This window comes from Triturus cristatus, chromosome 5_2, assembly GCF_964204655.1.
Source record: "Triturus cristatus chromosome 5_2, aTriCri1.1, whole genome shotgun sequence".
In the NCBI taxonomy this organism is placed as follows: Eukaryota; Metazoa; Chordata; class Amphibia; order Caudata; family Salamandridae; genus Triturus; species Triturus cristatus.
In genome coordinates, this window is record NC_140588.1 from 589,968,203 (window position 1) to 589,983,196 (window position 14,994).

Consider the following 14,994-nt stretch of genomic DNA (forward strand, 5'->3'; position numbering starts at 1 on the left):
CGCATAGTGTTCCCTAGTGTATGTAGGTGTTTTCACTGTATTCTAAGTGTCTTTTAACATAGCACTGGCTCTAGGACTGGTTAGTCAGACTCAATTACCACCATTATCCATCTGAAAAAGTTAAGGGTACAGGATGATTTTGCAATAAGGCTACTTTCTGCTCTTCTGTTTGTTCTTTCTGCACGTTATCCTTCTTCCTGCACTTTTCTTCGTCTTTGAGGACTTCTGTTGCTTCTTTCTGCATTTCCTTTTTTTCTTTCTGTGCTTTTTTTCTTCTTTCTTCACATGTCCTATCTCTGTAGGCATAGTTAGAAATTAGCATTTAAAAAACCTTTGAAATTCACTGGAAAAACCATAGGTTTCAGGCATGTTATAGTTAGGAAATAGCATTTAAAAACCTTAGAAATTCACTGAAAAAACCATAGATTTCAGTGGCGTTAGAGTTAGCTGGACTTGTCACTCTTAAAAAAACATTGAAATTACCCCGTTATAGTTAGTTCAGCTAACTATAACTTGCGCGCCCGCAATGCACTGCTGATGACGTCACATATTACATCACTCATGACATGGTCAGTGACATCACTCATGACATCACTGATGACATCTCCAATGATATCACTGATGACATCATCCTTGTGATAGAGTGGCAGACCTCCTCTCACCCTAATATAACCTCTGATACACACATTCAAAAATAGAAACTAAAATTTTCAAAACAATGGACATACCAATACCAGTTACAACAACCTATTCAGTAAATCTAAGATCCACATACAAATCCTCTCATTCACCTGTTACACAACACCACTCATCCATAGAGTTACTCACACACAGTCACTCATGCTAATAAAGAATCAAACATGCATTTACTTGCATATACAGTTATACACACACCACCACACTTTCTTCTACAGAAACTTATACATACTTAGTCTTTTAAACAATCACTTATCGAAACACATATTTATTCATACAGGAACTCTTCCAATCTCTCACTCTCACATATACTCACTTATATACACCAATAGTCACATATACTAGTTTAAAACATATGTAGTTACTCATAAAGACACTATTGAGACAGTCATTCACTCATTAACACACCCATACACACACTCATCCACCCATACAGTCCTGCACACTTGCTGTCTTCAACACATACAAACATTGAGTCACTCATTCATGGATCTATGCACTATGCAATACCCCCCACCGAACCATACAGACACTCATACTGATACTCAAAAAACCAACTAATAACCTATATAGACACTCATGTAGCTACTCACCAACGTATGCGGCCACTTATACACAAAGTGAGAGACTGATACAGATATTTACATATTTAAACATTACTCACTAAGCCATGTATTCACTAAGATACACTTAATCAGTCAGTTATACAATCAATTTTTGAAAAAAAAATCATCCATTTAGACACTTATATACCCGTTTATTCTTCCATCGACCTTGAGATATACATATATAAAACATATTTAATTTTCAGAAAAACACACATTCACTGGATGATGTCATCAGTGATGTCATCAGTGAGGTCATGAGTGATGTCACTGACCATGTCATGAGTGATGTCACTGACCATGTCATGAGTGATGTAATATGTGACGTCATCAGCAGTGCAATGCGGGCGCGTGAGGTATAGTTAGCTGAACTAACTATAATGGGGGAATTTCAATGGTTTTGTACGAGTGAAAAGTCCAGCTAACTATAACGCCCCTGAAACCTATGGTTTTTTCAGTGAATATATATATATATATAAATATAACACCAGTCCCGCTTTTACCTCAAAAAACGGGTCAGACACATGCTGGAGATGCTCTGCAGTAAGTTTAAATGCCTCCATTCACACTTTAAAAAACAAACAAACGCGTTGTCCTCATGTAACAGCTCCTGGCAGACGCGTTTCTGCGGATGCCTTTATCAATGCCGGTTTTCAGCTGGATAGTCCAAAAGTGAGGATTTTAGCGGGGTGGTGTTTAAATATCTGTATGGAGGGATCTCATTGGCTGTCAGATGTAGCTATCGAGAGAGGACAGAGAAAGTTCCCAAAAGTCAGTACTTTTCCTCTCCCAATATGTCAATCAAGATTCCTCTCAAAATGCCCAGTGCGGCGATCTTTTCGCCAAAAGGAATAAGCAAGTCCAAAATTGCGAGCGCGGTATAATAACCCGCCCGTGCATACAATTGTGCCCTGACATAGTCAGCCTTTGTTCTGCTCGTTCCTTTACTCTGGCTTGGTCGATGGCGGACTTCGTCACTGCTGAGCATCTCTATCAGCAGACCAGCTGCTGCTCTTTCCCCAGTGCCTACACCACAATCCAGGCTGGGGGGGCGCCACGCTGTGCAGTCCGTGCACTCAGCCACAAAGTTTGTCGGTAACGCGTGGAGCTCCAAATCAAGAGGCGTGTCTGAACGCGGAGCCGACTTCCGCCATATGTACAACACCAGTCCCGCTTTTACCTTAAAAAACGGGTCAGACACATGCTGGAGATGCTCTGCAGTAAGTTTAAATGCCTCCATTCACACTTTAAAAAACAAACAAACGCGTTGTCCTCATGTAACAGCTCCTGGCAGACGTGTTTCGGCAGATGCCTTTATCAATGCCGGTTTTCAGCTGGATAGTCCAAATGTGAGGATTTTAGCGGGGTGGTGTTTAAATATCTGTATGGAGGGATCTCATTGGCTGTCAGATATAGCTATCGAGAGAGGACAGAGAAAGTTCCCAAAAGTCAGTACTTTTCCTCTCCCAATTTGTCAATCAAGATTCCTCTCAAAATGCCCAGTGCGATGATCTTTTCGCCAAAAAGGAATAAGCAAGTCCAAAATTGCGAGCGCGGTATAATGACCCGCCCGTGCATACAATTGTGCCCTGACATAGTCAGCCTTTGTTCTGCTCGTTCCTTTACTCTGGCTTGGTCGATGGCGGACTTCGTCACTGCTGAGCATCTCTATCAGCAGACCAGCTGCTGCTCTTTCCCCAGTGCCTACACCACAATATTTATATATATTAAAAATACATATCTAGCCAGACACGCAAAGATGCTGGAAACGCCCAGTTCCTGGACTGGTGCTCCTGCGACGGGCATCACCTCTGTTACTAATGCTCCCATTTCCAAAACCTCTGCTCCCTGCGTCTGTGAAGTAAAACTACTTGAAGCAACTCCTTTGATGTGGCTCATTCTTCCTAAACTGGTGAAAGCAGAAGTTTTGGGAGCGGAGCATATGTATATATATATATTTAGAAACAAGGATACGCCACACTGAGGATTCTTTCTTCTGATATTTTATTTGACAAACAGAGCTAGTCCATCACACCAATGCGTTTCGGCCACGCAGGGCCTTGCTCACGGCTGGGGGACATTACCATTCATTCTGTTTTATACCACTCCCAGCTCAGCCCACAATGTAGCCTTCTGGAAGATGTAGTTTTTGACAATAATACAGTCCTTAATATAGAAGACAGACTAATTCACCATTGTTAGTAAGGGATCGGCTTGCATACACAAACCAATAACAAGGAGTCAGTTGGTATTGTTACTGTTTATAAGATGAATATTATCATTGTTCCCTAGTTTGTGTTTAGTACACAAGGTCCAATGTTGAGATCTTGTAATGCAAGTTGCATTATGCTCAAACCGCAAAAGTGTCAAGGTAACAACCGGTAATTAATTATTTATCCATTGTTCAACACAGTGTTGTAAAGACATGACATTTTAATTGGTAGACTAGCAGAGCTGGGATTCCAAGATACCGCCCTTACTCTACTTTCATCCTATATAACGGACAGAACGTGTGTGGTAGAAGTGGATGGATCAGCATCTAAATCTTTCAATCTGCCATGTGGGGTGCCTCAGGGCTCCTACTTGAGCCCCACACTTTTTAATATATACGTGGCTCCTCTGGCAGCGATCATCAGGCAATGTGGTTTCTCGGTGGTCTCCTATGCCGATGATACCCAGGTGGTGGTATCAGTCTCAAATAATGTTGAAGAGACAGCCGATTGTTTCAACATCTGCATGTCACAGATAAATACATGGATACAGACTAACTGCCTTATATTGAACGGCGAAAAAACAGAAGTTCTGTTACTAGGGTCCAATGCCTCCTTTTGGTCTCCAAGATGGCCGGCTGATCTGGGCGAATGCCCAATCCCTGTCCCCAAGGTTAGGAACCTAGGGGTTGTATTTGATGATAGATTGACATTTGAGTGTCAAATTATTAACCTTGCCTCCACCTTGTGGGGTATTTTAAAAATTATCAGAAAGATCTGCCCTTTTATTCCCCCGGATGCATTACAAAGGCTGGTCACAACCTTGGCCCTTTCCAGACTGGACTATGGCAATGCCCTATACGTGGGGTTACAGTCCCAGTTTTTATTGAAACTGCAGCGAATGCAGAATGCAGCAGCTAGATTAATACTGGACATTCCCGAATATGAATCAGTCTCCCATAGATTGAGAGACCTCCACTGGCTCCCAGTGGAAAAAAGAATTACATTTAAATCACAATGCCTTGCATATAAGGCCCTACAGGGTAAAGGACCACTGTATTTGAGGACACATCTCAAAAGGTATATGCGAGCCAGAAATTTAAGGTCAGCCCACTCACAACTACTGTTAATACCCAGGCACAAGCAGTTTCGCTGGGGGGACAGAAGCTTCATATTAGGGACAGCGAAGACCTGGAACCACTTACTGATCCCGATAAAGAGCAGCACGTCGCTCATGTCATTTAGAAGACTGCTGAAAACATGGTTATTCGCCAACTGATTTGTTCATATATTGTATTAGAATCACCAGGACCTGCCACACTTCAGCGTTTCTGCCAATTCCAGCGCCAAGACGCCTTCGGGCATACGTGTGCTTTACAAATCTATAAATCAAATCAAATAAATCAAATCAAATCAATCAAATCAAGACTATACCTTGTGTTTTTAGTTCCTCGAACATCAGTATTAATGACAGTAATATATACATGGATAATACTTAGCAGTCGATCATGTTGTCATTAACAGGATTACACTAGGGAAATTATTGATTGATTGTGCACAAATATTTTGAAAAGAGGCTGTTATTAATTCCATAGAAGAACATCACAGTCTGCATTTTCATAAGTGCTCATGTAGTTCTTCATCGTTGTTAAGGCCTTTAGGGGTCTTCGTGTGTAGCCTGATAATGTATCGCGATTCCAGTTGTCTCAGTTTTTTCTTTCTGTCAGTCACCAGCTCTTTCACTTTGTGGAACAGTGTCCAATCCAAAGAACTCCATTCGTCTCCAGTCATTTTTCTAACATGTCCCTATATGTCTTACTGTTGCATAATTCAAATCCTAGTTTTTTATAGCACGAATGTGTTCCAAGATCCGTTTTTTAAGCATACAGATAGTGCTTCCAATATATTTTAATCCACATTGGATGACATACACCACAAATCGGGTTGTACAGGTAATTCTTTGATTGATTTTAATAGTTCTGCCTTCCATATCCTTGATTCCTTTGTGTTTGTCCCAATTTTACAGGCTTTGCAATTATTACATTTTTAAAGCCCAGCTGTTTATCATTTTTTTTTTTTTTTTACTTTTATTTATTGGTTTTCAGCATAAAACAAGAAGTCATTACACCGCCAAATATCCAAAATGAACACAGCATGTTCAGTCAGCACCTGCAACTTATAGCCATCAGTCATTCTATACTCGCTTTTCCTGTTGCAACCCCGGTAGTGATATCAGGAGTAACCCGCCCCAGTCCACACTTGTCCATCATAGGATCATACGAGTACCAGAGGGCCCACCACCCTTGCATCTGGAGGAGTACAGTAAAACACGTTTCTAAATTTCACCACATCTCAGACCCCAGTCCCGCCCCTCCCCCCATTCCCCCCACAAATCTACTCAATATCAAGTAGCAATAATGAAGGGAGACCCTGCATCAGAGCCCACGAAGTATTACGCCATGGTTGACAAACATTGTTCAGGTCCCTGTGGCAACGGATCCACCCCATCAGACTCTTGCAGGAGAAGGTACGCTTGTAGTGGTCCCCATATATCCTTAGGTCTAGAAGCTCTGGGCTGTAATTCAGCATACACAGCCAATTGCGCCTGACAATATAGTAGATCTGCCAGCCAATCTTTGAACTTCGGAGCACGTCCCCGTCCCCACCGGCACACCACCCTGCGCTTGGCTAGAAGGAACGCCACATCAAGAAACTTGCGATGGGCCTTGGGCATTTGTGCAGTATACCCCAACAGAGCTATCAAGGGGTCCCTCCCCAGCGTGAAACTCGTCATTGTCTTAAGCGCCTCAAAAATCTGCCCCCAGAACTCCTGTATCTTTGGACACTCTCATGCCAAGTGCATGAAGCCAGCCTCCGGTCATCTACATCGCTCACAATTATCATTATCTGCCAGTTTATACCTATATTTTTTAGCGGGGGTGTAATACATGCAATGCAAGTACTTAAAGTGTATTACGCGCAGTCTACAGCTGGCGGAAATGCGTGATGTTTGGAGACAGCAGTATTCTCACTGTTCATCTGTCACCTCCCCCCCTAACTCTGCACTCCAGTGCACAGATGCGTGGGTGCTAACTCCCCTTTGCTGTGCGCATACGCTTTTATACATCCTGGAGACTAGGTGCCGCCCATCCGTGGACCCCAGCATTTGGTGCAGTGGGAAAAAATTAACTGGCTCTTACGGGAAGTCTGGTATAATGGTTCGAATTCCCTGTCTGAGCCGTATGTAAAGGAACACATCCAATGAGGAAGGTTGGATCCCTTGAAATAACTGATCCAAGGAGCGGAAGACTCCATTATGAAAGGGGTCACCCCATTGAGTTACCTGGATCCGCTTGCATAGTTTCTGAAATCCCTTTTCCTGTAGCAGTGGCATGCAAGGGTGGTAAGACAGCGGAAGCCACGATGAATACAGAAATGGAGAGCCAAGCATGGCCGCAAGTCGGCGCCATGCATCGACCGTTCTCGTGACTGTTGTAGGTGGTTCCGTGCGGGAGCGGGCACGCGAATATATGGCCCCATTCAACAGAGTAGGATCTGCGAGCCAGTCCTCCGCCGCCACCTGCGGCATGCTGCGGGGGAGGGTTGATCCAATAGTATGCATAATGTGCTTGCGCACACATAAAATATAACTCAAAGTCTTGGACATCAAACCCGCCCTGAGCATATGGTTTTGTGAGCATAGACCACTGAAGCCTCGGTTGCCTGCCTCCCCACAATAATCTAATCAATTCTGTGCAGAGAAATAAGATCCAGGGTGGTAGTGTATATTCATGAAGAAATATAAGAACCGTATCCTAATCAGAGATGCCCTTCCCGCAAGAGAAAGAGGCAAAGCAATCCATCGCGTAATGTCATCTGATAGTTGCGTGACAGCTTTGCCATAGTTGAGTCACAGCACGCTGTCCCTGTCCCCTGCCAGTTGTATACCTAGATAACGAAGTTCACCATCACACCACTCCAGCGGGAAGTCAAGAGCAAACCTAGAGACCACTGCCGTCAATGGAAAGAACTGAGATTTCCCCCAGTTAATGCCAATCCCTGATAACCTGCCCAATACAAGGAACTCCCTCAGCAAGCGGTTAACATTTTGCTGGGGATGCCAAGCCCAGCTGTTTTTCTTCTAGCCAATTTCTTTCAGGTGTTTCTTGATAATGGCTTTGGACTATTGTGTCCTGTAAAGAGGGGACCTTTCTGTATGTCACTTGTGGTTGTGCACCAATGATTGCCCCGATGTCTTGAGCTTGAACTAATATGTGCCAATATTTTTGAATGTGCACTTTCTAGTATTTTGTTTTTAGCGTCATGGTCCTTAGAACAGTTTCATCATATTCTCACAAGTTCCCCATATGGAATACTGTTACGTAAAGGCTTGGGGTGGAAGCTTGCACTGTGTAGAATACAGTTGGTTGCTGTTTTCTTTATGAACAATGTTGTATGAATTTGTCCTTGATCAATGTACACTGATGTATCTAGGAGGATCACCCTTGTGCAGCTGGTTGAACATGTGAAGGACAGGCTGATCTCATTTTGGTTCAATTTGTTAAAATATTCTATGAACTCATCTTTTTTGCCGTTCCAGATTATAAATAAATCGTCAATATATCTCAGCCAGGCTACGATTTTGTCAAGCACTTGTTGATTTTCTGTCCCCATGCGATCTCTTTTTCCCACCAGCCCATTGTTAAATTAGCGAAGTTTGGTGAAAATGAAAAGCCCATGGCAGTTCCACAGAGTTGTTGATATAGATCAACAACTCTGTGGACCTGCCATGGGCTTTTCATTTTCACCAAACTACGCTAATATATCATATTAAAATGATAGAATAAAATATTTAACATTTACTACTTGAAACTCTATATTAAGAAATCTATATTGTTGTCTATTTTTTAACAATATTACTGTCAACAATATTTTTTCTCGATATTTTTGGACTTATCATTATAAGTATTGGATCACAATATTATGGTAAATGCTATTTTTGACACAACATTTTTGTCAACGATATTGTTTACCACGATATTGTGTCAGTTAAGCAGTTACGTCTGCTGTGATAATTATATAATTTTATTGTACTTCTTCACTTGAGGCTTAGGCTTTTGCATCATCAAATTTACTGGATAAGCAGTCTGAATTCAAAGTTAAGGAACAGGTATTCATGTTTCAGATTAATGTGGCCACACATATTTGAGTTGTAGGGACATTGGGAACGACAAACTGTATTTGTATTGCTAGCATGTAGGGCGGTCCATCTGCTAATATTTTGGTCATGGTTGAACGACAGCTTACGAAAAGTATGAATAAATGTTTTTAATATCATAAACGTATTACAGTTCAAGCTGCATGTGAGATATATTTTATGGTTGGGCATAATATTCTTAGATCTTACACAGGAAGAAACTAACAACTCATAAAGATCTTAGAAACAGACTGCATCTCATTACACTGTCAATTTAAAATCTGTATTTTTTCTTTATTTATGGAATAATGGATTGACCTGTTATAATAATCTTCTGTGACTGGCACTGTGAGTAATTTATTTTATATATTTTCTGGAAAATTTAGCATCGGAGATTCTGTATTTTAACATATTGTAGCTTCTATTTGAACTTGCTAGATGAATGTTACAATTGCAATTGTTTCCTCAACATACAAGGAAATGAACAAAACTTATAGGCTTTCTCTAAAATGCTAAATATTTGTCTTTACATAGCAGAAGTATTGATGTGCTTAAGACATTAGCACTTTTTACACAAGATGATTGAGTATACGGATAAAGCTTGCTTAACAAAAAATGACAAAACATATATTTCTCATATATACAAGAACTGAATATAGTATGGGATTAAGTAAACAAAGGCATGTCCTGTAAGATGAGTTCTTAGAGAACAGTTTGAATGATAGATATAGAGAGATAAAAAGCAGCTCAGTGGTAAAAGAATTTGTAAGCTGCACACAGAGGTTAAGGGGTTGAAGGATTTTGGTGTCCTATTGAGTAACATCTTTACGTTTTTGTGGTGAGGCACCACATGCCTCGTATATTAAAGCTCTAGGGACTTTCAGATGTGATACAATAGCTAGCAAATGTGAAAATGAACTGTAACCTACAATTCTATTTTTATCTGAACAGGGCATTATGTCTTGTTAGAGATATCCCTTTGAGTTGTGAAGTTGCATGGTAGAGTTAGTGCCCGTACAACACCAAGAGGCACCAATACCCCCGTGAGAGTCTCTATTCCTTGAAAGTGGTAAAAACAAGCACCGGAAAAGCCAATAGGTCTCGCCTATGTGAGAGCTATTTGCTTTTCCAATGTCTTTTAGTCTATTGTAGAGCAGTGTGACTGCAGTGCAGTATGGCTAAAAGTTATTTAAAAAAGCAATATAGCAAGGTAACGGTAAGCTAAAATAAGTTTTGTGACACAGCCAGCACTGGCGCATCATGGCATTTTATTCCTATTGCTGGTAGAGTGCTGTAGGGGGGCTTCACATAAAATGGATGGGATGAGGGTGAGAGAAGAGGCAACATTTACAAGAGGAGGGTGGGAGGTGGGAAGAAAGAAGAAAGGGAAGAAGCAACATAGACAAGGGGGTAAGTGTGGGAGGGAATAAGCAACAAGGATGTCTTTACCATATGGAATGTAAAATAGTACCTCAACCACAGTGCCAGCTATAGAAAGGCTCTAATGAATATGAAGCAATCAGTACCTGATTCCTGCTCCAGAGGAAAGAATAGGAAGGGAAGCCAGCTTGTGTTGTCCAATTAGGAGGTAGCAAAAGGGAATGGCAATGAAGCCCATGTATGGCAAGCAATGGCGGGTTCCAGCCTCCTGGTAGAAAATAAAGTTTCTAAGAAGTGAGAGCACTTGCACTGGCATACGCACTGTCACAGTGAGACCTAACTAAGGGGCTGATTACGATTTCAGTCAGACCGTCGAAGGTCCTCTCAGAAGTGGTCAGTTCAATTGCCGGATTTCGATGCATGCATCGTGTACTCAAACCGACGGCTGAAAGACCGCAGACTCCAACAGCTTTCTTCCAACTACCAAGATGATGGTTGGAGACAAACTACATCCATAAAGCTGTACAGAGATCTCCGACTACCATCCGGATAACAATATGGGTTTCTGATGACCCGACCGTGGCAGACCGACCATCTGCCTCGAGTAATTAGAAACGAAGGATTTGGGGTTCATACTCACCCCAATCTGCTTCTCTCCAGCAGTCTCCACCATGGATCCTTTCCTCTAGGTCCCCTCTCCACCTCGGACAATGATCCTGTGGGCGTCGGAATCCAGGTAAGTCCTTCAGCAGTATGTATCCCCATTGACTGCACTGTGCACATTTTGCCACACTCCAGCAATGGAGTCGGTCCAACCAGCATCTTTATCATGCACTACATTTTTAGCTGATTTACATTTGTCAACTTCGGCATTTCACAAAAGCATTCCCATAAAAAATAAAAAAAATAAAACTATAATGAATTCAGGTGGATATTTCAAAACATATTAGTCTGTTTTATCAACCACATCTAGTGACAGTTTCACAATGATTAACTATACCCTTTTAGAGGAAAATGCATCACTCCACCTTCTTACTCAGGTGTGAACATTTGAATGGCATGCAAAGATGCAGAGTGAACACTAGCAATTAGAACTGCATTAGCTCAACACCTAAATCTAGGTGGCAGTGAGGGTGACTCATCTCTTTCCAGAACACTTACAGCATGGGTGCACAATCTAAATAAGAGATTGTTACAGAGTTTATCGTTCATGAAAACTGGATTACTTAAAATTATGTTTGCAAGGGGGCTGATGAAATTCCTAAAGGGCAGTTTTTAGCAGTCTTAGTTACCCGGTGTCCTCAGATTAAGACTATGTGCCTGATTCACAAAGGTAAATATACACTTTTGGGTAAGTTTACTTTTTTTCTGGTATTCACAAACTACATGTTTAATTTTACTAATAGTAATTTTATGACTGCAGAGGCTCTGCATTTGGGGCAGATAACTCCACACATCAAAAGATAGGACAGGGCTATTTTTTATATGAGTATTCTCCACCACAATGCCGAGTTTCTGCAGTTGTAAAATTACTATTAGTAATATTAAATTCTTGGGTCCCTATTACGAGTTTTCCTTCTGCAGGACTGCCACCACTGCACTGGCAGGAGGACCACAAAGCCTGTGCTGCGTCCGCCCGCTGATTCAGCATTGAATACAGGGTGGGCAGGCGATACTGGGTGGTGGCAGCTATGCTACGCTCTTAGGAGAGCATTAACAGCAGAAAGCCCCTCTGACAGTGCCTGCAGCACGTTCCTGCAGGCTGTGGCATGCACCAGGTTGTGCATGCCACACCGTGCAGGAATGGAGGTGCAATTCCATGTTGTGCCCTCGCATGCACCCACAGACTCAGAAGTGGCAGTAGGGCCCCCTTAGTTGCATCTCTGCCATCCTTTTCATGGTGAGTTCACCATCATGAAATGGGCGAATGGAATTGTTACTCGGAATATGCTTGGCGGTGCTGCAGCGGCACCACAGCATATTCCTTACCCTTTCCGCTGCACCATCATCATGGGATCCTGGATCCTGGAGGAGGCTGTAGTCATATGGCACTCCTGCTGCCACATTCAAAATACGGTAGACAGACCCGCAGCGATGGCAGTGGTTGGACCGCCACCAAGGTATGGTGGTCCTAACACTGCCATACTCAGAGTAAGGCCCTTAGTTTGTAAATACCAATGAAACAGTAAAGTTACACAAAGGTTTAACTTCAACTTTGTGAATCAGAGCCATGATGTGTCTAAATCCTGAATGTTGCAACTATTGGACGTAGACTTCTAAATCGTCACTATGCTGTTGCTTCAGATCAGAATAAATTTCTCAGCACTCACTGAAGGCTCTAGGAACAGGGTATTTTTAGTAATCCTTTAATCAACATACTAATGCTTGGCTCTGGTTTCCCTTTTTCTGTGCTCTTGCAGCACTTCCACACAGATAGCTACCTGCAAATTGTCTACTATCACCAGCAACTGTAACTTGCCAAATGCCAATGCTAATGGCTCTCACAAGGCTTGCTTAAAGAATAAAGCTTTGTAAATCCTCAGAAAATGATTTGCAAATTAGGGCCTTTTTCCAAATGTAAGAATATGTTATTCATGAGTTATGATTGATGACTAATTTGAACATATGTTTGGAGTCAAACTTAGGGCCTGATTATGATGGTGGTCGGCCGAGCATCTGCCCACCATCCTGTCAGGAACGGGACCGGCTTGACAGGGAGTGGGCGGTTCTGCCATGCCAATTACAATCCGACCACTGTGGTGGCAGATGAAAACATGCCTTGTAGCATTGAGGCTTGTGCTGCAGCACAAGCCTCAATGCTACGAGGTGAGTTTGCACTATGTGGCAGGCATAATGTGGTGCCTGCCACATGGTACAGGGATGCTATGGTGCCCCCCCATGGCCCATAGCAGAGGGCCGGGGGGAAGGGAGGCCCACTTGGGGCCCCCAAAGTCACTTTCTGCCAGCCTTTTCATGGCAGTTTAATCGCCATGAAACGGCCGACGGAAAGGTACATTGTATTCCCTACGGTGGTACCTGAGCAGGCACCGCCATTGTTGTAGGGATTGCAGTCCCTCTCCGATGGTCTGATGGGCTCCTTGAGCCCCTCGGATGCGTGGCAGATGGTCTCTCTGCCCGCCCACCATCTGGACCTGCAGGGGCAGATGGCAGTGGGAACGCCACCAATGGCGGTCCCACCATCATTGTAATCAGGCCCATAGTTACAGAAAAAGTTTTCTGAATTAGGCCCAATAAAGATTATTTCAGATTTTCTGAAAACGTGAAACTTTCCTCAGTGTGACTGACATACCTTCCCTCTGTCAAGTAGACAGTGGTCACCACATTCATGGCTTTGCTTTTAAAAATACACCCAAAAAAACAAATATTCAATATGTTTATGGACCAGGGTGAGACCCGAGGATGACACCAATGTGGTCTATGATGGTCTACATAAAAAACAATCAAAATTATGGATTTGTGAATAGTTTAGATTTGAATACTAATAGGATACTATGTGGTAGTGATTTATTGATGGTGGAAGGGCATATCCTATGATCTATCTCTCTTCCACTAGTATTGGAGAGACGTTGTGGCCTTTATTAAGTATCAAATGTGTTGAGCAACCTTTTCAGCCAAAGATTCAACTAATGATCTTATATAATATTAGGAATACCAAAAAATGTTTTAATTGACTAAGAAAGTTAATTTCACTAAAAGTATTTTCTCCGCAGATACAACAACAAATACTGTTGTTAGAGGTATATCTAAGTTCAACACACCTAGGTTTATGCAAGCAGCAGTAATACCATTGTCTAAATAATGTGACGGTCTATATAGCTGCTTTTGGGGTAAAGTTGATACAATGAGACCTTTTCTTGAGGTGCTGTCCAGAGTGCACACATATCCCTAATTTATGTGAAATATAATGACTAGGGAGAATATTCTGGGAGTGACCTTAGGACAGGTGCTGTAAATTAGAAGGTTCCACTGTTAGTTTCAATAGTACCATTCTTTTCTTGAGGATGTAAATGTACAAACCCAATTAGATCTTACTGTTACTTTGGCAACAGCTAACCTATCGCCTACTTAGTTACAAAGACTGGTCCACCTCATGATCTTTTTTTTGTCTGGTTTGCCAAGTTGATGCTGATTTGGAAAACTAAATATGGAAACTAATTTATTCATGAAAAAAAACAGATGTGTTCTTCAGATGTGGCTCTATCATATTTTACATCATTAGTTTCTTTGGAATAGTCCTGCTATTCTTTGAGAATTTGAATCCTCTGTGTTTTGTAACACAGACCCATGAAGTACAGAAGCAGGTAATGGGAAAAGTGAACAGGTGTTTTTTGAGCTGGTATACATTGGATAATGGAGAACCAATTATGTGTAGTTGTCAAACATAGGAAGGCATCCTTTTCTCTTTTTGTCACAATGCTATATAATAAATCTGATGGGCAAGCAAGATTTATATTTGGAATGACCAGTGTTAGAATCATGAAAGACAGATTAATGCCATATGGGGATATTTTCTATGGAAGCCAGAAAATTGCTAGATTATGGTAAATTGGTGGTTTTTAAGTTTTAGTTAAGAGGGTGCAAAATGCAAAAGGAAATTCAGCAGCACAGTATCATAGTGCAAGGGCATAGGCCAAGGGCTTGTCTCCTCTGGAAGTACAACTGTGAGATCAGAGAAATTAAAGGTGACCAGGAGACAGGTAAGTCAAGGTTGTTAAGTCAAGAAGGATTTAAGGGGATGGTTAGGTCTAAGAAGTAAATGCAGTCTTGGAGACCGTTGAGCACAAGGTCACGGGTCTGGAAATTCAGGCAGCTATAGTGCAAAGGAAGGAGGTATGAGTTGGATGAAAGGAAAGGGAAGATGGAAATAGAAGCAAATTCTTTATAA

General features: G+C 41.9%; 1 protein-coding gene across 1 annotated transcript in view; it reads right to left on the bottom strand.

Moving 5' to 3' along the window:
- Nucleotides 1–14,994, bottom strand: part of LOC146829043 (gamma-aminobutyric acid receptor subunit gamma-4-like) — a 2,063,907-nt gene that overhangs the window by 1,931,920 nt on the left and 116,993 nt on the right. The gene's annotated exons all lie outside the window — the stretch shown is intronic.